General features: G+C 39.7%; 1 protein-coding gene across 11 annotated transcripts in view; it reads right to left on the bottom strand.

Moving 5' to 3' along the window:
• Positions 1 to 26,342, bottom strand: part of LOC143358660 (dystrophin, isoforms A/C/F/G/H) — a 930,016-nt gene that overhangs the window by 654,156 nt on the left and 249,518 nt on the right. The window lies entirely within an intron of this gene.

Below are 26,342 nucleotides of genomic sequence, written 5' to 3'. Positions count from 1 at the left end.
TTTTGCAATATCCAGATTTTCAAAAACCTTTCACATTGACAACTGACGCTTCGGATACAGCCATAGGCGCAGTCCTTAGCCAGGAAGTCAATGGGAACGATCTGCCAGTAGCATATTTATCTCGTACATTAACAAAACCAGAACAAAACTATTTTACTACTGAAAAAGAGTGTTTAGCTGTGTTATATGCAATTATCCATTTTAGACCTTATTTATATGGACGGAAGTTCACATTAGTTAGCGATCACGAGCCATTACGGTGGATAGATTCTATAAAGGACCCAGGACAGAGATTGGTTCGTTGGAGACTGAAATTGAGGGACTACGAATACGATTTTGTTCATAAAGCAGGGAAGTTAAACACCAATGCTGATGCATTATCCCGAAACCCAGTAGTAGTCAACGAATTAGTCTCATCTGATGATTTTTCACTGTCGTCATCATCAGATATCGACGATGAAGGACCATCAGCTAAACGGGTACTTCCTTTAACAGAATCAACACCGGAAATAGGAAAGCGAGGCCGTGGTAGACCGAAAGGCTCTAAAACAACTAGAGTTAGGTTTAGAACTCCCGATCCAGAATCCATAGCAACAAGAACAAGATCTAAACAATCAGAAAATGCACAACAACAGATTGACTATGACAGCACTGATACGGACATATACAGTGACACGACAGACGACAGACTGACAGACACACCGATACTTCGACGACGTAGAAGTGTTTTGCCGGGTCTGGAGCCTAATTCAAAGCAATTGTGGGGTAACCCTAAGGCTTCAAGTCCGAATGACACCTCGTCGAGCGATGAGTCGGAATCAGAAGTAGACAACAATATTTCAATAGATTTGCCAGAAATACTAGACAGTGACGACACAGACGATACCTTCTTAACACCGAATAAAACACAACAAACACTTACAGATTACTCATCAGAAGATACAACCATTCTTGAACAAACACACAATCGCACACAGTCAGATAATGATGACATAGACAACCAGAGTTTATACAATAGATTAGGAAACCTAATACGTGGACCGAATTCTAAGGAGGGAGATACACGTATGGCCACACATTCATCTAACATTCAAATAAAAGAAACAATAGTACCAGAACCAGCTTTACCACAGTTCAATAGTAAAAACATTAGCAACACCCGAGAAAATTTGACATACAGACCAGGAAATTATGTGCATTTTATTTCAACAGATTGTAAATTGGCTGCACCATTAAATAGACTATTGGTAGATCTAGGAATATTAAACACGGAGTTCCTTAAAAGTAATAGATTAAAAATAGGTCAGATTCTGGTTAGCAAAAAAGGAAAGCACGTGATATTCAGCGTAGTAATTAAAAAGAATTATTTTGACGAACCAACAATAGAAAACTTGGAGATAGCATTAGAAAACTTAAAACATAAACTGTCACAGTTAAATTTAAATTCATTCCGGATATCGCAAACGGATGAAATGCTAGGGAAAGTACCGCAAAACAAGTTAAAGCGCATATTAGCAGATATTTTAGACGAAAGCGAAATAACAGCAACCATTTGTCAGGGAAACATCCAAATACCACCTAAGGAATATAGGGAACAAATAATGACTGAAATGCATTCGAGCCTAATAGGAGGACACAAGGGTGTCACTAAAACCTACAATAGAATTAGGGAGAGATTTTATTGGCCGAACATGCGCGAAGAAATAAAACGATTTATTCGTTCGTGCGATAGTTGCCAAAATAAAAAGTTGGTCCGTTCCAAAACACGCGAGCCCATGTTGATAACGGATACTTCCGCAGAGCCGTTTGAGAGAGTAGCGTTGGATACAGTAGGACCATTACCAACAACTCCCAATGGAAATAGGCATATATTAACAATGCAAGATAATTTAACAAAATACTGTATAGCAGTTCCCGTTCCTGACATTAGAGCTGAGACAATCGCGCACGCTTTAACGAACCATTTGATATTACAATATGGTACTCCTAGAGCAATATTGACAGACAGAGGAACAAGTTTTCTGAATAAGGTTATTCAAAAATTGACGAGGATTTTCAAAATCCGACATTTTATGACGTCTGGTTATAGACCACAAACGAATGGAGCATTAGAGAGAAGTCATATAGTATTAACAGAATATATTAGCCACTATGTAGATAAATATGACGATTGGGATAGGCTAGTACCGTTTGCAATGTTTTCGTACAACACTTCGGTACATGAAGCGACCAATTTCACACCTTATGAATTAGTGTTTGGAAAGGTTGCTCGTTGTCCGAGTTCGTTCCCAGAGGACGAAAGACGGCCTACATATAATACTTATCTTTCTGATCTAATTGTTCGATTAAACGAGATGCATACAATAGCGGCAAAGAATCAGAATGAAGCCAAAGAAAGATCTAAAGGTTACTACGATAAGAAGGCGCGACCGTTCCGTGGGAAAATAGGGGACATGGTACGCGTCATAATCGAACCGCGAGCTGGAAAATTCAGCGATCGTTATCGGGGACCATATAAAATTGTTGGAATTTTAGCAAAAAACAATGTTATTTTAGAAGACGATAACGGAAAGCAATTTACCAAACACATAGATAAATTAAAGTTATAAACTGATTAACGCTGAAAGAGAGAAACACGTTAATGTTTAAAGATCTATTATTGTTCACTTTTCAAATTTTAACGAATGAGACGCATTAACGCAGCCGGCGCTTGTGCAACGATGGGCCCGACTGGCGAATTGCGTTAGCATTTTAAGCAAACATTAATAATTATTGTAATAAGTTACAGACCAACTTAGGTTAAGCTACATCCTCGGATGGGTACAACCAATTGTAAGGTTAAATAAACCAGACTGTGGACATAACTGACGTGTGACATAAACAACTACTCATTGCGATGCGATGTGGATGCGAACCGCTGCCATTTGGCGCGAGGAAACATTATTATTTATATGTTGTGTTGTCTCCTATAGTATTTACACGTACTTACACCAACATTGTAACCATAGGATTATATTGATAACTATGGAGCCACAACCAGGGTGCAGCTCAGGGACAGCAGGAGAAGAAAGGAGGTTGCTGATACTGAGACTGGCTAACTATACTAAGAAGGAGGATTTGATGAAAGTCTTCCGACCACATGGGGCAGAGCATGCGGTAGTCCTGAGGAAGCCCACAGGCAATCAGGCATTTCTGACCTTCGGAAACCCGGAACAGGCCAAGAAGCTGGTGGGACAGGATTTTGTCATACACAAAAGAAAGCTGAGGATCCGACCTGCGGACCCATGGCACGAGGCAAAGCTCATAGCGCCACGACCATCAGCAGATCCATTTCCGGGCCTAGATTTAACGGACAAGATACCCTTACCGTTGGATTGTATAGCAAAAATAGCGTCGTATTTACAATTTCAAGACAGGGCCGCGCTAGAGTTAGTATCAACAAGGTGGCGAGAGGGGACCCTTGCGTCATATAGCTCGATTAAGCGTTTAGATATAACGGATTGGCGTTGGCCGCACGGTTGGCATGGGAAGACGGTTAGTATGAGCGCCTTACGTTGGTTGCTGCGTAGTACAGCGCAGCATATAACGGTAATAATGGTTAATGATGAGAGCATCTCGAGATTGTTACAACCGCAAATATTAGCTATATTAGTGAAAGAGTGTCCAAACCTTTTACACTTAGATTTTACGGCGTCAACCGTGCGGCCATCGGCAATTAGAAATCTGGTGGAGGTTGCGAGTAAATTAGAGAGTATCACGTTAGGAAAATCGCAACCGCCAGTAGAGCCCGAATTAGCGCAGGTGTTCGAAAGAGCTAAAGGGTTGAAGTCACTTGAACTCTCCGGGACGGTATTAGGTGGAAAAGCATTCCGTCATTTGAATCCGGGACTAAGTCATTTTAAATTAGACCGTTGTATTGGAATTACAGCAGAATACTTGATAGATACGATAAAAACATTACAGAATTTGATTTCCTTAGAGTTGACATTGCTACAGACACTGACGGACGATACGATACTCACTACATTATGTAACAATAGAGGCCTGCAACAATCTTTAAAAATCCTTAAGATCCATGCGCTGACCTTCGCCGAAGCCCAGTTGCACCCGAATGAAATGGACATTCAGCTTCATATGGAAGAAGGAGAATTCGTGGAAATAGACCTAGGGCCAGTAAATCCGGCATTGCCCATATTTCGTGTAATGCGAGAGATCGTCCACCTATCACTAACTTTTTGCGGTTGGGTGACGGTGTACACGGTACGCGTAATCAGCGCAAACCTCTCACGAATCACACACTTAAATTTAAGTGGGTGTACCAATATAAGAGGAGAGGCTGCCCTCGATTCATTAATAAATCTAGAGGAATTAGAGGTCCTGGAAATTAATAATTTATATCCAGAAGTGCCAGGGTACGCGTTGGGGTCACTAAAAGGACTAAAGGAGGTGCATTGCAGGTCAAATCCATTAATCAGTAGCGAAGACATTTGTAGAGTGATTAGGAACTGCCCGTATATAGGAATCATTGATGTGGAAGGCTGTAAGAAAATAGATAGGGTAGTATTAACATGTGCATACAATACAGTAAGAGCATCGGATAGAGTACAGACACTGCGTATGTTTATGGCGGATACTGCAGTTAGCAGGTATACGAAATATAAGAAGAACGCTCGCGTCCAGGTCTTTTTCGACCGCCGTTTTGAACCACTATTTCCTTAAAGTAAGCTCCGGTTAGGCACAAAAATGTATAGTTGTATGTTACATCATCGAGGACGACGATGACTTTAAGGAGGGAGGACTGTTACGTTCCGAACAATTATTGTTTGGGGTTTCAAATCGTCGGTAACACCGTGGTTGATAATTCTAGTAATTGTGGGATCTCCCTAATTGATCACAGTGTTGCCTTTGACGATGTATAATATTTTAGTTTATTTCGCGTTGAATGTATTTAAGTAACGAATACCCTACTTGGAATCAACGCCGTCCGGAAACGTTTATATCTTAGATTTAGTATTTAGTTTAGGTATAGGCAGAGCTGACGGCGTCCCGTTCGTCACCTTGTTTATTGTTTCGCGTCCTCGCCAGTCGGGCCGTGGGCATTAAGCGGTTATCCCAACGGTCGAGGAGAGGCTAGTCGCGTGGTGTTGGGCGTGCGAACAAAGGGCTGTGCTCGGTAATTCTTTGCAATTGTGGGGTCACCCTAACTGAGCACACCGAGCGTTCGGCGCGGGTATAGTGACCGTCCTAGGTCCTTTTTGTTTACCGTAGCTTCGCCGTTCGACGACCGTTGGAGGAGAGTGCGTGAGCGAGAGGAATGTTGTGCGTGAGTGAGAAGAATGCGTAACGCGCGTGGTTGGGCTGTCGAACTAAGACCCAAATCTAATTGGTTAGGCGCGAAGGGAGGGGAGCCGGTCAGCGGGCCGAGCTAGCCGAAACCTAGCGAAGAATTGTCCTTCTTCGATGTACAAGCGCGAGGTGCGTGTCGTTAGAGCCGTAAACTCGTTAAGACAGAGTTCGTTCAGGGTTTTCTTTGTGTCGCCCGGGCGAAAGTCTGGGTTTCCGTTAATTAGTTATAGTTTCTTTTATTCTATTAGTCTTGCCGAGCCCGTGTGCTCGTAGTTGTTAAGTTCCAGTTTTAATATTGTATTTTTATTCGTAAAGTCTTAGTTTCCGCGCTAGTCTCTCTTTTGAGCGTTTGTAACGGTTTTCTCTTGTCTTCTAGTTACAGGTTGTATACCGAGAATTATTCTTTGTTCAGCGTTTTAATTGCGTTGTTTTGTTGTTACGGGAGGCTGTGATTTTGGTAAGCTATTTTGTTATCCGGTTATATTGTTATCATTTGTTATTTTTACTTGTCTTTTGAGAATATACATTTGTTACTGCGTGGTCACTCAATTAGTTGTGTCGATCCATAATATTCCTATCGAACCCGCGTTTCTTTAAATCCGGACAGCTTGTAGATCCCGCGCTCTCGGGTTAGATCGTGCTTTCTTCCGAGAGACCGCGTAGCCGTCACAACCGCAAGACAATTTCTTCAGCAATCGATCGGGGGTGTTACTGGATGATATCTACTTTCACTTCAGACATTATCAGCACCTTGTAAGTATACAAATACTACTGATGATGATACAATCTGATTGGAATTTAAAAAAAAATACCTCGTTTGACATCTTTAGGCTATTAAGCTATTATTAGGCGTTTTAAATCTGGAAAATAACTTCCATTTCTGGAAATTGCACTAGTTTATATTGTAGTACATTTTGCCGCGTTTACTTTGCACAATGGAGAACTGTATTCGAGATATGAAAACAATTGGACGTTGAAATTTACGAATGTAAATTGTAGCGATTGACGTATGTAAATTGTAATGATTGACGTACGAAAATTGTAATAATTGACGTCTACAGCACGGTAACACTGCATGCCAAATATAAAGAAAAGTTTAACTACGTTTTTCCAGACAGTCAGCACAAAATCTGGAAAATCGTTCTAAAAGTATGGTTGAAAAGCATACAATGCCATTTCGTACAAAATGCCAGGAGCGAACGTTCGAGATAAATTCTTAAAAAAAGATAAAAAATACTTTCAATGAAAAGAGATCATATTTCTCATGTTAGAAATTCTATTGTTTTATAAGAACAGCTTTTCAATATGTAGCAAACGATTTATTTGTTCGAAACACGTCCTTGCATTTTGTGGCATTATCATATTTTCAGGAATACTTCGATACTTTCATTCATTAGTTCATAATTTTCACTTGAAAGGCCTATTTTGAAGCTGGAAGGGGCAACTAACTTCAATGATTTAAATATTATAATAGATTTCGCCATTTCCGAGTTGGAGGATTATGCGAATGAAACCGTGCTACACATATTGTCTGTATTTTTTAATACGAGTGATAAAATCGATCGCCATTACAATCGTTCCAGTGTTGCGAGTGTAGTCTTTTATGTGCCTGTACGCTCTTTGAAGAATTAATTTTCCAACGAACAGGCAAATCCTGCGGGTCGTGTAGTCTGTTCAATCGTCGAACGCGAGTCCATCGAATCTTTTTATGGGGATCATTCGAGATACATTGTCTACGCGATAACCTCGAAAAACATAGTGAATCCAGCAGGCATCCAGAGAAAACCAGGAGAACCAAAGTTGCCCGAGTCGAGGGATCGTGATCAACGAAAAAGGAAACATTCGGTAGATATCCTCTTTCAGGAGATAGTCCTCGACGTCTCCGCCGGAACCATCGCGAACTTGACGGAAAGATAAAAGAGGTAAAAATGCCAGAAACATATCAGAGCAGCGTGACGTGCATTTTTAAATCCAATTAGAACGGTAACGTCGTAATGGAACGTCGTCCATGCACGAAACGACTCAGCATCCCAGGGGAAGCAAGTTTTTTCACAGAGAGAAGCAATTTCCCCAAACACCGCCGCTCCCTTAAGCAGCTTTGCTCTCATCGTGTGTAATGGAGGAAGCATAATGTCTCCATCAACGATTTCCCATTATGCTTGTCACGCGGGCTTCTTTTCCGCCCTTCCTTCCTGTCCCGTCTCGGCCCGGCCCGGCCCGTGTAGAGCGTAGAACAAAAGCAGAACGAACCGCTGCGCTGCCACGGTTCACCAAGTGTTTTTCTTCCGCCAGAAGTGTTCTTACCTTGAGGTATGTGTGACACCGTCGATCGACTGTGCCGAAGATCTCGTTAACCAAAAGAACGAACTTCCGAACCATCTACCTACTATCCACCTACAGGGTGTCCCAAAATTATATGTCGCAACCACTATACCATCATTCTGCACCTCTCGATAGGTGGAGATCTGTTTAAAAAAAATGGACCGCAAAATTGACCTTGACCCTTTTCTCAAGGTCAAACATTTTTTTGGTTGCATCCTATAGTACTCATCGCGAAGAACGAAAGTTTCAAACGAACTATAGATCTCAAGTCAACCGTTCCCTGGCAACACGATTTTAAAGTTTTATAAACTATTTTATTCTATATGTCCCAAAATAGTATGAACGTGGAGAGGATGATTCTACACGAACAAAAAATTTGAAAAGGGAAAGATTGCAATAGAAAATAGAAGAGTAGAGGGTAATGAAAAATGTAATGATGAAGAAGACGATATGGGGTATTATTATTGTCTTGCATGCCCTGATTCATATAGTTCCAATCAGCCAAATGAAAAATGGGTGCAGTGCACGGAATGCAACGATTGAGCACATGCGGAATGCACAGAACACAATTTATACGTTTATTATAATTTTGAAACTGAATAACCTGTAATCGGATTTATAATTTTGTAAAAAACTTTTTGTAATTTTGTATGATTCTGTATGATTGATTTTGTATGATTTTGTATGATGATTTTGTATGATTTTATAAGATTTATAATTTAGTTTTATCAATGTTTTGGTTTGAAAAACCAAACCACCACCACCATTCTGTTTTCACAAATCTAGGTTCTAATATTTTTAATTTACGATTATTGAGATTGTAAAGATGCATCTATGAAGAATTATTAAATACATTTATTTCTATGGATATATATTATAATAAAAATAGAATATATATGATATATTATAGTGTATATTAAATTAAATAGTATATATATATATATATATATATATATATATATATATATTAATGTATATGTTATGTATATTCTATATACTAGTATATCTATTATATGGTATTAATTAGTATATATTATATAATCGTATGTATATATTTATATTATATAGTATATATTAGTATATATTATATATAATTAAGTATATCTTATATTAGTATATATATTATATTATATATTCAGGTACATATTAGGATAAAAGTAATACAAAATAGTCATTTTTAATGCACCGTAAACCAAGTGTTAAAAATACATTAAATTGTAATTAGAAAGAAAGTTTCCGTAAGCATAAGAAAAGGAATTCTTTCGAGATATTTTCTTGGAAGATGATATAAAACTGTCCCTTCGTTTACACCATTAATTGACGTAATTAAGCAATTACACAGCGAGCGGATGCGTCCCGGCGCTTAAGTTGCAATAAATTAACGAAAGTACGTATAATTTCGAGCGATATGCAACGCTGCTAAGTCGCCATAGATTCGGGGTAATTGCAAAGTGTCAGGGCGGCGGGGGTGGACTTAGGGGGGTGGGCAGCAACCGCTGTCGTCGGACCGGCGTAAGTTTTGTCCGTAAAAGTACGCGGCTGAGTCTTACCAAGATGTCCCGTGGAACGGTATTCGCGGCGAGGAAAGATAAACCGTAAGTAGCCCGCGGAAAAGTCCAGATGGGCTGCGCTCGGATTCTGGAACTTATTAGGGGAAGCACTTTGCCAAATAGGCCGGCCATTCGGAGGGGACGCGGATTGCCTCCTGCGATGCTGGTTCCTCGGACGATGATGACGTTTCCTTCCACGATTACGCTCCCAACACGACGACGCACGGCCGGAATATGTTTGTCTTACGAAATAAACGTAAATAGTCCGAGTTCGAGCGAACGGCGAACGCAGAGGTGAACGTTCACTTTCGACGCGATTATTTTATCTCGAAAGGTCGCTGGGGGTTAACGTGAAATGTCGAAGAGATCCTAATTTTCGAAAATACTTTGTGTCTCCGGAATTTTTCCGTCGCTCTTTTTGGCTTCGTGAGAAAAACAAATGTTTCGCTGAACGAAGTATTTCACGCTAAACCTACCGAGTAAAAGTAAAAGTAACTGATACATGTTGTCTCATAAAAATGACGAGATCCAATTTATTTGGTTTTATGCGGTTCGTAAACTGAATATATTTAATTATTTCCAGCGGTGGAAGGTTTAGTGTTAAAAAATGTAGTCAAAATAGTACAGAATTCAACTTTTTGCAACGAATGCTGAATAAAATTATTTCAGGGGCTGTTCAAATTTTTCTGTTCCTACTACTTTATTTAAAAACTGCACGACAAACAAACAGCATTCTCCGGAAACGAGTCCAACATCCGAGAGCCGTGAAAAGGATTCATAATGGAGACGGAAGTTGCTTTTTACGGCCCAGTTTTCGAGTTAGAATTTTTTCCTGCATTTTGTGAAATTGTTCCTGGAACATTTTCGAGTATAGGATAAATATAAAGGACGCGGGGGGAGGGGGTAAGTGCATAGCACTGTTCCACTTTCCACAAATATGAATTTTGGATGATGCGTTCTTTGCATGTGTTACAAGTAATGTAATCGGAATTTTGTTCACGATTCCATTCGAATAAACCATAAATCTAAGACATAAGTTCAGAATTCGGTCACGAATTATTGCTCATTATTAAAAAAATCTGATATTTTGTTTATCGATTAGATATTACATAAGAAAGCCTTTGCCACCTTTTGCAAAGTTGTACCTCCAGTCAGCAGCAAGCCCATGTCGTCAAATGACATTAGAGTTTACATTTGTAATCATTAGACTCCGGATCTTTATGCAAAATAAGTTGGTGCATCAGTTGCAAGCCATGCGAGCTAAATATAAATTTACATTTTTCACTAATAACCTTAATGTATTGCATTGAAAACTATTAATACTCTTCAAATCTTTTCACTGTTTAAAATTGCACCCATTCATTTTTGTCATAAATGCATAAAATCTGGAGTACAGTAATCATACTGTGAAGTTAAATTCAGTGCATTCAATTGACGACGCTGTAACCGAAAGGGTTAAGATTTAACCATTTGCACTCAACGATCAGTGACAAGTCATTAACCCATTTGCATCATTAGCGTATATATACGCTCAATTTTCCTGGTCACCATCACCGGAGCGTATATATACGCTCAATTTTCCAGGTCACTATCACAGGAGCCGTATGCATACGCTCAACTTTGTTGGTCACTACCATTATTCGTTAGCTAAAAAAGAGAAATGGCGTGTGTCGTTGGAGATGAAACTAGAAACTCTGATTTGTTATAATGCTGAAATATGAAGTTCTTTTACTTGTAGTAATTTTTGTACTTCAATATAATAAAAAAAAAGTTTGATGATAAAGGCCTTCTTTTCATATTACCTTATGATGCAAATAGGTTAAGCGTGATATTAACGTGACATTAGTACAGTGATTTCTCTATATATGTCGCCAAGGCCTGGATGATAAACGTCGCGGAACTATCCCCACTACCGCGGGGTGCACCCCGTGAGGTTGCACGAAGCTCAAGAGGCCTCGGACGCGAAAGAGCGTAAACATAACATCGAGTATGTCTCCTAGACGATACATGACGCTTGCAAGACCCGTGTTCTTGACATATATCGAGAATTCATTCTATGTACTCGACGATGTTCCGAAGAATGGCGGAAAGGTACGGAAATGTTAGGCTCTGTCGATACTTCCGCTTCGCGACCCGTTGAAGTTGAATAACTCTTGGCTCGAAGCGAGTGGATTTCTTCCAAGAAGCGCGGCTTGGTTCATCGACTCCATTATGAAACATCATCTATAAGAGAGAATGCCAAGTTTCGAGTTTACCGCAACAGGTTGCACTTTTCCTGCATCAATACTTCTAATGCGATTTCGAAAAGACCAGAGAACTCTTCCATAACTCGGTAACCTCGTAACGGAACGCAAATTCGATTCGACAGACAAAAGATCACAAGCGCGGTATGAATAAATGGAACTCGCGGATAAATTCGATTCGATCCTCGAGAAACTTATGTCGTAGCGCGAAATGGACGTATTGTAATTGCTGGCAAATTATGCGGCATAAAGAGCAACGGAATCAACATTTTCAAACCGAACAGGGATTTATTTGACGAACGGTTTTCAGAAATAATTTACTCTTCGTTTCCACTGATTGCTCGATCATAAAAACCCGCGATTATAAACATTGCATTTCGTTCATTCGGTAGAAATAATTATCCTTGAATATGTTTTGGCACTTATGTTGCTAAACAAATTGGTTTATAATATATTCAAAGCTCCAGCTTTTGATAAACAACGCGCAAGGTGCACATAACAAATATCTCAATATTTGAGGAAAATGTTACTGTCATCGAATCAATATTAACAATTTCGATATTAGAAATTTATTTATATGAGGGATTTCAAACACGAGCAAGATCTCAAACACAAACTATATAAAAGAATAGAAATTACTACAGTAAAGTCTTGATCTAAGCCCAATCCTTAGGCACGTGCTGTGACATGTATCGTATAGGACGTCCGAAGAGGACCGCGCCGTCGAAGGCGCACTACGTACCGTCAATTAAACCACTACAGTTCAAATTATATCGTGTTTAGTGTCATTTTAATCAGAAAAATACCACAAATAAGTTAGTGAAAGTCCCATAAAAAAATAATTAAAAATCAAGAAGTTCACACTGATATACCCGACCCAGAATCGAATTATGCAGCATGGTTACACCTTATACTGCTCGGCGACCGAGGCAGTTCGAGCTTCTCGACCCGTGACCCCCCCCCCCCAGTGGAGGGGATAGGCGAACTGACTAAGATCGTGTAGCTCCATTCGGCTTAGATCAAGACTTTACTGTACGTCAAAACATGAAAATAGTAACACGTTTATATAGATTTTTCATGCAAGTTGTTTGGGTTTTTTCCTTCGAAAAACCATATCATACTGTACCATACCATACTATACCATACTATACCATACCATATCAAACCATAGCATAATGATGAAACTGGAACGATGCATTTGAAACTAATAGAATGACAAATTTAACCATGCGTAAAGCTGTGTTTTCATTGAATATCGTAGCGACAAAATCGTTGTTGCCTGACCGATCGACCAGCATGACAAGAAATGAGCAAGGACAAAGCACATTATACGGTCCCGTTCAAAATGACAACGTGTGCAATGCAGCAACTTCGAATTAACAACGGTTTTATCGCTGTACCGTATGCGTAGTGTAATAGTTGATAATATACAACATTCAGTAAATTTATCCTTGTGCACACATAAGCAATACTAAAATTATTCCTTTATCTGTTCAATATTGTTACACCAGAGTATTACCCTCACTTCTGTAAAATGTTGCACAGTGTTTAATGTCTCGAGGGTAGCATTTCAAGCAATCGAAAAAGTACTACAAAATCAAAAAAATTGATTAAAGAAGACCGAAAGCTACAAAGTTCTAATTTATGACATTCATAACTAGACAGCGGATTATTATGCAAAATAAAAATTATCTGCATTAATGTCAACCTACAGGAGCTACACGGACACTAATTTATTTGACTATTAATTGTATTAAACTAGAAATAATAGAAACGTATTTACTGTTTTTACTGTTTTGCATTTGTTCTACTTAGTTTTGTTATAAATTCATAAAATCTGGTCTATTGATCACTCCATTACACCTTTCAGATCCCACAAACCTTAAATCAATTTACAGAAATATGTGGCAGTCAACGTGTTGATACTGTATAATAATTGTTTTTCAACGATTTGTGTAAAAACATATTCAATAGATTGAAATTCAGCGAACGCTTCGACTGTTGAATAATTCAATCACGTTCAATTCAGTGGACGGGGGTAATGTTGTCTCGTTCTACTTTTCATCCGAGTGTCATTTGGAGGCCGACCATTGCGTACAGTTCCATTTGATAAAGTGGTGCAATTTGTTTCATAGCGGTCGTTCATGGAATAATAAATAACGAAGATATCTTCGCTTTTCATCTCACACGCGAACATATCGCCGCCGAGCACGACAAGGAACATAGAGATCTGTGACCGAACAACTTCCGACTTTTCGAAAACGACTTTGTCAGATGACTCACGACATGTTGTAAATAAATTTACATAACAATCGAGACAAATTTCACCTAGAATGCTTAACCCCTTGCTCTACAACACCGAGTCATACTCGTGATGAAGATTCTGAACAGATTAAATATGTACAATGAATTCTCGATAAATGTCAACAACCCGGGTCTTGTCAGCGTCGTTTATCGTACAGGAGACATACTAATTGTGTTTACACTCCTCAGCGTCCGAGGCCTTTCGAGTTTCGTGTCCCCTCACGGGGTATACCCCGCGGTAGTAGGGACAATTTCGCGACGTTTATCATCTAGGCCTTGGCGACATATACAGAGAAATCACTGCATGTTTATTAATTTCTTTTAAACCGAAACAAAATTCTACTTTCCTATTGAGGAACATATAGACATACAATATATATCAATTTTCTCCCTTTTTTAGGAAATTACGAATTACGAAAAAGCTCTAATCACTGAAACCGTAAAATAAATCGTAGTGGAAGGGGTTAATAAAACCGAGAAACGTAGAACACGTAGGTAGCTAATTCTGAAAAACAAACAAACCTAACAAACGGTGGCTAGGGAGGGTGGATCTAGGGAGCAAACCTTAAATAGAGGATTGTTCAGCTAAGTAAGACCAACTGTGAAGACCCTCGTCAACTCACCACTACTTATTACTTCCGGAACGGTCCTTGTCCATTACCCCTGTCGCGAGAATACAATGAAACAAGCGTTTCCAGGCCCGATTCTTCAAAGCGAGATTCGATTTCAAGGTCGGTCCGGTAACAGTTTCACGCAATCCTTAAACACATTGCATTAAATGGAGAGGATTCTTCGGCTAGCTAAGACCAACTGTAAAGACCCTCGTCAACTCGTTTCTACTTATTACTTCCCTAACGGTCCCTGTTCATTACCCCTGTTGCGAGAATTCAACGAAGCAAGCGATCGCCAGCTGGTGCTCAGGCTCGATTCTTCAAAGCGGAATAATCGAAATTCGATTTCAAGGTCGGTCCAGTAACAGTTTCGCGGGGCCGTGTGCCGCGGTAAGTTGTCGATCGAATTTCAACGCGTATTGTCGAGTTAAAAATCCGGAACGGCTGCGGGACCAGCCATGCGTTGACTACGTAACGTGACAAGAATGGGGTGCGTTATTGGCACGGTTTATCCCCAGAGGCTGCGTGCACACGTGTATCCGGGATCGGCTATTGTGCGCACACGTACACCTGCACGCGCACACACTGTCAACATTGAAGTGGTCCTCGCCTCCATTTGCTGGGCTACAAGGCGATGCTGGTATCTCGCACGTCGCCCCGGTCGCCGTACCCAATGGAGCTCGGTGTCCTAAAACCAGCACGCAGGAATGCGATGCAAGACTACCGAATCGGCTCCGAGAATCCGCCGGCCATTGTGTATTATCGTTAACTGGGAACGAGCCGACGATGCGCCGCCCCGTGTGCATTATTGTTATTGGGGCAACTGTAGCTAGGGGGAGAATTCGCGACTCGCTATTCGAGTCGTAAAAGATTCGATTTTAACTATTTAAACTATTCGATTTTAATCGAATCTGAACCATTCCATAGCCTACCAAAAAAGAAACCTTTCTGCCAAGTTTCGGCCCCATTCCTAATCTATAAGAGTAGTTACTGGAGAATATACAAAAATCAGTTTTTGCAGCAGTTTTCCCATTTAATCAAAATTAAAAATTCTGAAAAATGCCTGAGACGTTTCGGAGACCGGTGCTACATAATAGAGAACGTTATCAGATTTTTCCGTTGCAAACTCTGGCTGTAAAAAATGAAAAACACGGAAAAAATCGGATAACTTGATCGGAACCGTAGTTTACTGTCAACAACCTTGAATGACCTTGAGACGTAGATCGTTGAAAGCGTCGTGATTCGCCCTATTGGATAGTACGCAGAGAAATGTATCATTCCCTTTCGAAAAACGGTGTTGACCTTCGTGTGTCCTCTACGCGCCCACCATGAGAAAAACTAGTAACACGAGATTATGTGATCGGCGAAACTAAACAAGTTTCGTCTGACACACTTCTTTCTATCACCAAGTTGGACATGGAAATAGACACTGAATACTTGAAAGATATACCTGTGGCTGCAAGGAAGAACGACGCATTTCACAATTTCAAAAAATTTAAGTGTATCCATTAATTGAGTTCTATAATAGAGGATTTACGTACCTACCAGAAAAAAAAATCAAGGAAACATTATTGGTCCGAAGAATTAGTGATCAAAACTTTAAACGGCGATATCTCGAAAGTGCAAACGTGTGACATGCGGCGTTCTTCCTTACAACCATAGACATAACAAACCTGTAGAATATAACAGTATTTTTTAATTAAAACGCTTCGTAATGGAACGCATTTCTCGTGCAAAAACCTAATACTTTACGATATTTCTTGGTTCAACTTTCTTGATACTTCACGGAAAGGCTGGGTTACGTTTAATTAAATATTGCACTTATGAAGACATATAAAGAGTATGCCAATAAATTCTCCAGCTTGACGTGGCATTCTACACAGTGGATGTCTCCTTTGCGAATTAATTAAAAGTGTTTAACGAACGACGTGGAAAGAAGAATGTAATTTTCGAACGGCTATTTACTTTCGTCGAAGCAACGTCGAAGGAGATAAAGCGTTCGATTAAGCGACGACGACGTCGCGACGCCGCGGCACAACCCAAGGACAATGCGCGGAATTTTCCCTGAAAAAGAAAGTTCCGCCCGGGACTACGTTACGTCGAGACAAAAGCGAGGGACCGACGGCTTATCTCGAGACCTTTCCCACTGTGTTTCGTTCTTTCCAGCTATTCGTCAGAAGTCGCGGAAGTACCGGGAACGAATACGAAATCCGCCGGAAAGGGAATCAATGCGGCGTGTGTGCCTGCTAGTTGCATCTATCTGCGTGCTTCTATTGGGGAGATAAACTGACGTAGACGCGGGAGGCTGAACGACCTCGCGTTTCCCTGGTGAGAGGATGACTGCCTGGAGCATCAGCATCCGAATCCATCGCTCGACTACATACGAAGAATTTTTAAGACAGACGATTTGCAACCATTAAACCGGAAAAGGAGAAGAGTCCGTCCCCGAGATGATATGAAGAATGCGCAGAGCGATCCCGAGAATTGTTAACCCTTTGCACTCGAGTGGTGACTCTGAATCACCACTAGAAATTGTTCTGGCATTATTTCAAAGAAATTACAAAAAAAAATTACAAAATATTTTTACATTACAAAATTTGAATTTAATAGATTACTAAACATTTAAATGTTATACGTAGAAATCAGATCAGTTTCGTATGAATAAATAGAAATTTTGTAAGACGGAAGAAAAATTTAGTTTTAGATTGAAACTAGCGCCGAGTGCAAAGGGTTAATATCTCCGACAGTCTTCGCCTATGCGGAAAGAATTATTCAGTACAGTAAGTTCTCGATATATGTCAACAATACGGGTCTTGCCAGCGTCATGTATCGTCCAGGAGACGTACCTGAGTGTTAGGTTTAAACCTCTCGGCGTCCGAAGTCGCGGCAGTGGGGATAATTCCGTATACCTCGCGGTAGTGGGGATAATTCTGCGACGTTTATCATCCAGGCCTTGGCGACATATATAGAAAAATCACTGTATTTTGCTTTTCTTTCGCAAACCATTCTAACCCAATAAAAGTTGTGAAATAAATTTTCTACACTGTTATTTATTCACTTACTTTAGATATCGCAAGAGATTACATTTATACAAGGGTAGTTCTGTGAAAATTAGTACTTGAATATATCTGTTATTTTTGAAAATATGAACAAACTTTTTTAACCAACGTTTTCTCAGTGAAGTGTTTACTCTATATATGTCCCAAATGCCTAGCCGATAAAAGTCCCAGAACTATCTCAATGCCGCAGGGTATACCCCATTAGAGGCTATGATTCGAATCCTCTAGAGTTTTGCTGTCCTTTTCTACGTATCTTCTGGCCGATATATGGCCCTGGATAGACCAGTGTTTTGTACATACATCGAGTGAACATTGTGTATACAGAACTACACAGTTATTCAGTACAATGAATTCTCGATATATGTCAACAACACTGTGTTAGGTGAACTTAGGTTAAGTGAACCGTGTTAGGTTTATACGTCTCGGCGTCCGAAGTCGCGGCAGTGGGGATAATTCCGTATACCTCGCGGTAGTGGGGATAATTCTGCGACGTTTAGCATCCAGGCCTTGGCGACATATACAGAGGAATCGCTGTGTAACACTAAATTTACGGGACCCGAAAAATGACGGGTTCTACATTCTTTAATTTAAAATTAATGTAATTGTAAAAATGAGTTTGTAGGAAATTTATTTAACACATTTATTCCTTGGAACATGTATTATGGTAAATGCTGCTAAAAATCTTGCTGAATATATTCTTGATATTTTTATAAAATAATCCAAACTAAAACCAATTTTAGTGTTCAATAAACCTAGTGTTACATTGAAACGCGGCAGTTCATCCGTAAGACGACACAACGAAGGTCGCGTAGAATAATTTTAAGGATTGTTAACATCGAGTTGATGTATTATGAAGTTGTCAATTGAGCAGTTTGAATGAAAAATAATGTTAAACACAGTTGACGTTCGTCTAACGATTTCATCGTGCTTCTCGAAGTTCAATTATACAATTATACGATTATACCCAAACAGAAAGTATTAGATTCGATTTTCCATTTTCTCGAGGAAAATGTTCAACCAGTTAAATGCGTTTGACGTGTATAAACGTCAATCCAAAACTCTATTGCGGTGCGGTTAACGTTATTGTTACTTTCTTATCGAATAAAAATGTAGTTTTTCCTCATTTTGCTTTATTTTTTTCGTAAAATTCATAATAGCAGCATTTGGCCTGCGTTCGACGTGTACATTCGTCATTGCTCGATTTTAATTCCGCGCCGTGAGGGATTTTTAAAATTAAACTCCGCAGTTAACTGGTTCAACAGAACATTCTCTTTCAGGTCTGGCCATAGCGATTTAATCAATTAAATATTCTACAAAAATGTTTCGTCTCGAAGAGGATCCAAAGATGAAAGCTTCGTACCTACCATCCTTCTTTCCATTTCATTTCCGTTTCCGTAAACTCCGCAAAACCAACTACCCGCCGTCCACTTATTAGAATTGCAATAGCGCCAAGAGCTGCGAAACTTCGGAACAGAATTCAGATTGCCGGCTGTCACTGGCTCGGATACGCGATACCGTTATTTCGGCGCAACACACAATCCATCAAGCTATTTTCTTTTCTCGCGTCATGAAAGGAACGCGGAGAGTTGGCGAAATGTTCGGGTGAATCGACGCGAGGCAAGGTAAACTCGAGAACGCGAGAACACGCCTGGCGTGTCCCGCGCGTGTTTCGTGCCCGTAATTAAAGCCTGTAAGGGAACAGCGACGCGGTTCGGTGGGTGAACGTACACATTCGCCGCGGTCGCCGATAACGCGACCGTTATGAAAAATCTGCATGGAAAAGGGCCGAAATACGACCGCCTTCCGATATGCCTAGGGTAGTTTCCGTGTCGAGCCACTCGAGCGCTCCCTCAGGGTTCAATCTCTCGAAAAGGCTTCCGGCACGCTACGAGAAGACCAAAAAGTAGACGTGAACTTCAAACCACGGCCATAAAACCGCGACTTGCGGGAACCAACGACTTTTTTCATTATTCTCTCCGTAACTGTCGCAAACGTCTCCGCCGTAACTGTCAACATTCTATCCCCGCCACTGGGGGGTCCCCCTCGGAACCAGTCAATCGGTAAACACGCGCGACTACGGAGCCAGTGGGTATCGGGTAACGTCCAGTATCTGTGAGACTCGCACTAACACAAGCGAAGCAAAAGATTGCAATTTTTCTAATTTTGATTTTTTCAATGGAACCTTTACCATCGGATTCGTCTTGTTTTCATGATTAAAATGACGCCAAACACGATACTGTTACGATGATAATTACTTGTGTAACAAGCCAAGTGAAGAATTCGTGTTACCTCTACCGTAAATGTCAAGTCCAAAACTTTAGTCGCTTGCTGCAGTATTATGATCGTGATTATATCGTGTTCGGTGTCAGTTTAATCAGAAAAACAAGACGAACACGATAGTACAAGTTTTATTTCCTAAAAACCAAAAGGGGGGAATCTTCATTTTTGAATTTAAAAGACTGAGCTGGCACGAGTGCTTTAATGTTTTCCAAGCTCCCGAGCCTCAGTCCCTCTTCCTCTTTCATAGCATCTCTACTATAACTGTCGCTCGGCAGACTCGACGTTACGACAGTTACAGAGACTGCTGTAAATCGATAAAGGATCATCCTACCGTTTTTGCATCTTCCGCGCGGGGTAGCCTCGGCTAACTTTGAACACCGAACATTATTTTTAGCGACTGCGAACCGGATTAAAAATAGATCAGCCCCGAACTTACTCGGCGAGAAACGCGCGTTCGACCTTAAGCGAGCTTTCCTGGATCGTGACAGGGGCTTGTCTGTCACGTGACGAGGACAGCCGAAGTATGTCTACCGGACATAAGCTGGATTTAATACGGTGCCGTTGCGACACAGTTTCGTTGCGGACTTAGCTGTAGTACATGTATTTGAAGCAAATATTCTGAATAACCCATCGCTGTACAGGACACGTGGGACACACTTCGGGAGCTAATTATACACCTAAACACAATGGGAAATGTATGAACATGTGCTCTACCTGGCATCGTTTATGATTAGACAGCGAATTTTATGCATTCATGACAAAAATCGGAAGGTGTAATTTAAATCAATGAAAGCAATAGAAGAATTTAAAAATACTGTTACAATATTTTTGAACTTATTAAACATATTACGAAAGAAAATAAGTAGAAATGTCATTCCAGTTTGTTGGAATTCAAGTAGAAAATCTTTATGATGCATAAAGATCCGCTGTCACTATATATATATTTTTGTGAACACACGCAAACTCGAGAAAATCGAGTCTTGTAAACAGAAAAAACAAGAAATCGCGCTGTTATGCGAAATGCTTTTATGGACCGAATGAATAGAACATTATGAAAGTTTTATGACTCGTCAAATGGTCATCTAAAAGATGAGTATTGTTTGTAAATAGTACGATTTCTTGCGTGTAAGATATAAGGGTGCCTCAGGACGGATGGTACCAACAGGCATGGGGTGATTCTATTTGAAACAGTAAGCAAAAGAATGAATAACATTTTTTTAGTTGACCCTTCATTTCATAGAAAATCAAGTTTGCAAATTTGACGATTGCGTGTTGAATCGTCTGACGCGTCTGATTCGTGACCGACCAATTCTACTTCTCGTGAATGCTAGGGCACGTAATGCTTCACTCTGTAAATGTTCAGTATATCTCATAAACAAAGGACACAGACAAAGCGTGCGGTTTATACGCATTGTTTTATATATCTTTTCATTGTTTTCAAGTGTAAGAATCAGTTCCCGAAGAGAGTCCTATAAGTTTTGTTACGCCTTGTTGTCTTCGTTCCAACAATCGAAGGAATTGAAGACTGCAATTAAAAAAGGCTGTAAGTACCATTTTTTTAAAATTATTTTTTCCGCAAAAAGGATGTAAGTTCCAATACTAATGCAACGACATAAGGCTGAAAATCAGTTTTGATTTTGTCACTTGCAACCTTTTTTAATTCCAGTCTGCAATTTTAATTAAAAATTGTTTAACGGTATGTCCATCGCGTTAATCGTATATGGATAACATACATTTTTATCTAAGTTGATCATTTTATCAACAATGTTTTCACCGACACAAACTGAACCCTTTCGAAAAAATCTAGCACAGATTTTTTGCGTTTTCATGCTAGTGTATATTTTAGAAATGAAATTCTAACTCATTATAAAAAAATTACAGATATTCTGAAGTATTCGTCAATAAATGTATAGAAATATTTACGTTTGTTAAAAAAAGTGGAAAGAAACTATTTTCAGTTTACTATGTAACCAAGTGGTATTTTCCTGTTCGGTAGGACTTTTTTCTAAAAAAATACTGCTCTTTATTATGTACAATAGTCTTCTAGCTTTCGCAGTTTCTACGTTATGTGACTAAATCTCATTCCAAATTTACCCCTTTGCCATGAACATGAGCATATAAAAGAGTAGGTGTAAAATATTTGAGAGAACTGCTTGCTCAAACATCAGCGATTACCATATCGCTGTGTACCCGTATCAGCATTCAGTGGGATGTAAAAGTTTATAGCCAAATCGATTATTCATTATGGACTAAAACGCTGTGTCTAAAAGAACACTAACTCATATTGCATGCGAATGCGTTATAAAAGGAAGTGTAGATATATAATTTTAGCGTTTTGTAATCGTTTTCAATGAACAGAAAAGTATATCGAAAGCAATAATAATAAAAAGACATTTTCATAAACTGATTACAATAAATCGAAGTAAAATAGAATTTTATCTTTGAATAATTTTTCTTTAACTAATTTAAATATTATTAATTAGTTTTTGTGATTTTCTATAAACTTCCATTATCTGCAGTCAATCCACGTGATTTGTGTAGCTACTCTTTACACGAAAACGAAAAATATAGGCCACTTGAGTTGCAGAAATATTAATTATAAAATAAATTACAAAACTTTAAATAAACATACAAAATATTTTGTTTGCCTTGGCCCTCTGTCATTCATAAGAATGCATAAAGTGTGGCAATGTAGCTATTACCAATATGTGTAATTGAAAGTGAATACACACTTACAAATAACGTGAAATAAAATAAAAAATGATTAACAAATTAATTCTGGTGACCATTATCACAAAACAAAATCATAAAGTAAGAAAATAAATAATGCGGAATGTATAAAAAAAGGGCTAAAAATGCCCTGACACTCTGAACATTATTAAAAAAATAAGACGTCTTACACAATAGCAATTTAAAACAAAAAATTTCACACATTATTTAGTAAACGGTTAAACTTTACCTGAGGAAACCAGAAATTTTTAACTTCTTTAAATGTAATCCTGTAGAGTTTGGCAAGCAAATGCTGATAATCCAAGTTTTAATATTAGGAATTCACTGGTTGAAAAGCGTTCTCGAGACGAAATTGGTTCACATGAAACGACTGGTTCACTGCAACACACTTTATTTTATTTTCCGTCCGATCACCACAAGAACTCAAACAAGAATGCCCGCAAGAGACATCGTACCCCGCATGGCTGCGCCGCAAACTTCGCGCCGATCGGCAAACCTCGATCGCGATCCTTTTTTTTCGGTCTGATTACTAACTTTTTTGTCCCTAGGTGACCGGTAAACCTCAGCCATGACCATGGGGCACAATGCTTCGGTGTTTTGTTTATATTCCGTCCCCGAACACAATGGGGAACCCGGGATCCAAAGAACTAATATAGAACTATAAAACAGTATAACTGTACAATGTATCGATATAACGATATAGCTTATTTACACTATTTCTATGGCCTGGCCACGGCGGGAACAAAAACTTATGCGTGTTTAAAGCTGAGCGATTTTAAGAGTTTTTGACAGGTAAGGGCGCCGCCATATTGGTGTATACTCAATGTCGCGCGTCGTCTAAAGAGCGGTGCCGCTAGATGGCAGCATAAGCACACGGTGATGTCGATAACGTAGATTCGCAAGCGTTCGTCCCTCGCGAACCTAACCCTACTCACGGGTTCGCTCATTGGACGATATCTGAGTACATACCAATATGGCGGCGCCCTTACCTGTCAAAAACGCTTAAAATCGCTCAACTATAAAAACTCATAACTTTTGAACCAGTGAATTCCTAACATTGAAACTTGGATTTTCGGAATTTTCTCAACAAAATCTACAAGATTGCATAAAAAAGAAGTTAACATTTTCTGATTTCCTGAAGTAAAGTTTAGCCTAGAAAACTAATCCTTCTAATGTCTCAAAACAATTCAAGTCGTTTGATCAAATTTTGAGAAAGTTATTCGATTTCAAAGGGTCTCCGAGCACTTTTACCCGGAAACCTAAGTCTCTGTCGAGGATTTTCCAAATAAAAAAAAAAGTATTGATTATGACAAGAATGGGGTGAGTCTGTTTGCCGGTGAAATCAGCGAAGGAGAAGTAGCGCGTTTCGATCGGAATCCTTGAAATGCACGACGAACGCTATGCATTACGCAAATGATGATCGCAACTGGTTGATACGGCGGCAAGTACGCGAACCCTTTCCTTCCCTACTTCTCGCAGAGTAGGCGGTCGCGGTGAACAATGGACGAAAGAATCGTCTGGCTGTAATGCACGAGCGTAGCGGCAGACGGGACTGACAAGTACCGGGCACGTTAATATAGAAGGAACAATGCGACATCGACGGCCGGTAGAGTTTTCCAGGGCTCTTGAAACAATTAGCGGCACCGTCGTTAATCTACCGCTCGACCCTCGATTGCGGCAATCCCCATCGGATTCGTGGGCGATTTAAAAAGTTCCGAAATCAGACGAATTACCGCCAAACTAATTTCCACCGCTGCTGATAATTAATTCCTCGGCCGATACTGCGATTGGAAAAGTACTGCAAGACGTGGTTGTCGCGAGATACACTCAGAGGCAAAAAGATAGCACACTTCGAAGTTAATGTAATTACTATCAAACCTGCGCATATTCAATTCTTTTTATGCATATACTTTCAGAAAGCTTTTCTCAACGTCTAGGGTGAGGGACTCAATTACTGTGGAAGTACCAACTTATGCTTATATTAATTATACTTTTTTTAAAGCATAATGAATATGACAAAAGTGATATTAAATATTTTTCAGACTGTCGTTTTTTGTTGAAATTTTCATTTCTTTGCCTTCAAGGTCATCCGAAGGTCACGATATACTAGTTCGTTTAATTCGTCTTGATAGGGCTATAATACTGTTAAGTCAAAAAGAAAAAGTGCCATTTAAAAAAATGAAGGTGACCTTGACAATACTAAAAAAAAAATGTTTTTCGAACTTTTTTTATTGCAATGTATAGCCAATCGAAAACTGATCAACTTTTGTTGAAAATATTTGTTTGTCAGTTTATCGCAAGTACTTGGAAAATCGTGAAAAGTGTTACGTGGGACACCCTGTACGTCTCAAATGCCTAGCCGATAAAAGTCCCAAAACTATCCCCACTGCCGCGGGGTGTACCCCTTGAGGGGCCTAGAAAAGCTTGAGAGACCTCAGCCGCTGTCCTTTTCTATGTCCTGGCCGATATATGTCCCTAGCTAGACCCGTGTTTTGGACAAATATCGGGTAAACGCTGAATATACCATCTCTACTGTAACTGTCGCTAGGCAGACCCTGCGATGCGACAGTTATGGAGACACTGCTGTGAACCGATAAAGGAAAAAAGGAATAAAACTGTATCAATGAAATATCTAGGCATAGGCCTAGAACTCGCAGGAGTCCGAGGGTTAATTCCAAAATTATTCAATTCCTTAGGACTGACGCCGGATAGTCTACTCAACTTTTCTCTGAATCCCTACGAATTCACTTGCTACGTTTAATTTAACTGATGAATTTAATCTTTCTTAATTCCAAAAATGGTGCACGAGTAATTTTTCACATTTCTTTATTACAGCGAGCGCGCTGGATTCACCCGATCTCTCCACTCTTCAGCCACATCGGATCCAACTAGTGCACGCGACGCATGATAAATCGCGAGCGCTCTTATAAGAGTTCCGCTGACGCTGATAATCCTTTGCATACGATCCATTCAATTATACGTAAGAAACGATTCGAGAAGACAAGCCCCGGCCGGGATGCTGCCACCTTAGGTATCTCGCCCCCGTGGAACAGATGGTCCGATTTATTACGGACTCCGTCCGAGCAATCAGGATCGATAATTAAACTTCTGAAATTTGCCCGACGACCGAAAAGTGCTTGGCAAGCATGCAGACGCTCCTAGTATCAATTACGGTGACAAAAACTTATTAAGGTTCTCGGATATCGATACTAATATCGATTTCAACCCCCCCCCCTCCCCCAACCCCCCTGGTTACGATATCCTCGTTATAAGGTCCATTAGATAGAAAGTTTCAATTAATACTTTCGGCGAGCGCTCCGCTGCGTGAACTAGTTCCAGATTGCATTCCACGCATGAAAATGACCGAACAATTATCAAGTCAATAAATTGCAAAGCCGAACGACGACGTTCGGAAAGTAACAGAAAACGGTCTGTTCGCGAGAGAATCAAATTACTGCAACCGTCGCGCTAAGTGCTCGCCACCGACCACGGGTCCTTAACCAGTTGACCGAATAAACCTAATTTTTGGCTGAATTTTTGTTATACAGTACGTAACTGGTTGCTGTATGACTGCAGTCGATTTTAACACTAGGTTTACGAAGCACTAAGGGACCTAATTACTGTGGGAGTACCAATTACTGTGCCTATATTAACTATATTTATTTTTAAAGCATAATGAATATTAAAAGAGAGATATTAAATTTTTCATTAAAATCAGTTAATATTTTGTAATATACGTTATGCTTTAAAAGTAATTAATATAGACACAGCACCCTTGGTACCCCCACAGTAACTGGGTTCCTCACTCAGTGAATTACTATTTCATACGACTTTATGAACATAACAAAATGTATTTATCCAAATTATTAGCCGTTTTTTTTTTTTTATTAATGTCCA

Source organism: Halictus rubicundus, chromosome 11 (genome assembly GCF_050948215.1).
Source record: "Halictus rubicundus isolate RS-2024b chromosome 11, iyHalRubi1_principal, whole genome shotgun sequence".
In the NCBI taxonomy this organism is placed as follows: domain Eukaryota; kingdom Metazoa; phylum Arthropoda; class Insecta; order Hymenoptera; family Halictidae; genus Halictus; species Halictus rubicundus.
The sequence above is the reverse complement of the archived record's forward strand: the minus strand, read 5'-3'. Positions and strand labels throughout refer to the sequence as shown.